This window comes from Protopterus annectens, chromosome 10.part0, assembly GCF_019279795.1.
Source record: "Protopterus annectens isolate FY-2018-M chromosome 10.part0, PAN1.0, whole genome shotgun sequence".
Taxonomy (NCBI): domain Eukaryota; kingdom Metazoa; phylum Chordata; order Ceratodontiformes; family Protopteridae; genus Protopterus; species Protopterus annectens.
The window spans coordinates 1,491,829,743-1,491,831,755 of NC_056744.1; the positions used below are offsets into that span (position 1 = coordinate 1,491,829,743).

The following is a 2,013-nucleotide window of genomic DNA, read 5'->3' on the forward strand; positions in this document are numbered from 1 at the left end:
AGAATCTGCATCAATATGAGCTAAAAGATATTGACAGGTCATCAGAGAAAGGGAATAGATTGAGGCGAATGGTTTACTCCCTAATGAAGTAGTGTGTTATATTTTAAACAGTGACATGAAATGTATCTTTCTTCAGTTTGTGACATTCAATCCCTGAGTGAACATACTCTCAAAGAATTTAGTAAGTATTGGCAAGATTAAAAAAAAAATTAGGCTGCAGATCAGAGAAGGTAACACTGAGCTGCAACACTTACCTGCCAGGGGAAATATCACGATCACAAAGGTGGTTTTACTAGGGTGAGGCTTTGCCCCTGCACCTTGGAAAGGTTAAGTATTGTCCTATGATTCAGAAGACAGGTTTCAAAAAGAACCTTCATGAAACATTAATGAAGGAGCTCACGGAGCTCTGTTAAGCAACAGTGCAGCTTACTAGAGGCCTCCCTGTATGAAGGAGGCCATCTCCTACTAACTAAAACTATATGCAAGTCAGGAGGATGATGTCGCCATCAGCAGATATCAGTATAAGCTGGATATATAAGTCATTCATGTTGCAATACTTTGAGCACTATCTCAGTGTTAAGAAGGTTGCAGTAGCTTTGCCCATTCTTAAATCTAATCCAGCCATGTATTTAGTATGCATTGTGTACTAGTATATTAAGAGCATGGCAACATTTTCAGCCCTTACTTCAGAATTACATCCAGAGGATACCTTAAGCACACACTGTAACAAGCTATTCCTGACTTCCACCATGGATGAATTGAACAATTCCAAATTTCTGGATAGCAACTGAACAATTATATTCTTAGACAGAAGCCAGGCAAGTAATCAATTGTAATTTGCCAAGAAATATCTCTAAAGGCTACTTTCAATGAACATTAATTTTTCACCACTCTCTACTGCTGCAGAATTGTGGAGTTAGCACAAATAAGACAGGAGTGTGGATGATATGACTTTACACTGGAGGTGTGTAGGAGGGCTTGCTCTCTGCAAAAACAGCTTATTTTGAGTAAGACATTGTCCCGTTCGATTCTCAGCTAAAGCGTCTTCTGTGTGGAGACATGCGTGAATGGGCATACCTTTGTTGAAGGTTGTGCGTCAGGGCTGGCAACTCGGCACATAAAAATCTACTGCCAATCATTAGAGGACCGGAGTTCCACTGTGGTGACCCCTAACTGGGAAAAGCCGAAAGACACAACAACTTATAGTGGCTTTCAACAATATTGTGCAAGAGGAAATTACCTTTAATAATGAGCATCTATCCTATTTGCCAAATACATATAATTCCTAATTTAGCCCTATATATGTTGCATGGATCGAATGGTTTAGGTAACTTACTGGAGGAGTACTGTAGGTAATGCAGGGCAATGCTGGAATACAAAAGTAATAATAATAAATGTGAATCTGCATGACTATCTCTGTGTGTTTAGATAGAAAGATGAGTTTATGGAAATCCCAGAAAGACATTACTGAATAAAATCATAAAAAAAAGCTGACTAAAAAACACACATATTAAAACACAGTTACATCAGGTACAAACTTAACAAGAAAAGTAAGTAAATGTTCTATAACCATCTATATGAATAAGCCAACAAAGAGAGTCTGAAACACATAAAGACAAAGCCATCTTGAAATCCTCAAACAAAAAAAGTCAACTAGTCTGATTAACACAATATCCAAGTAAGTTAAAAAAAACAAAAACAAAAAAAACACCCCTGCACTCCTGACATGGAGGGTTTCACTCCTCTACCCCCGTAACATGTTTTATGTCTAATATATATATATATATATATATATATATATATATATATATATATATATATATATATATATATATATCAAAACATTGAATGTCTGGTTACCAAAGCCCAGAGGATCGAGGTTTTGAAATATCAAAACTTGTCAATGGAGATCACCATACAGTGTGGAATGGGAACATTATCGTTCCTTTTACTGTAGTGTGATCTCAGAGTTGGTATATTTAAGTAGCAGGGGGTGTGGGGGTGCATGGGGGC

At 37.2% G+C, this 2,013-nt stretch overlaps 1 non-coding gene across 1 annotated transcript; it reads left to right on the plus strand.

Moving 5' to 3' along the window:
- The first annotated feature begins 246 nt into the window (after positions 1-246).
- Positions 247-414, plus strand: LOC122814605. Its single transcript, XR_006366835.1, has one exon. It is a non-coding gene; the product is annotated as a U1 spliceosomal RNA (small nuclear RNA).
- The last annotated feature ends 1,599 nt before the right edge of the window (positions 415-2,013 follow it).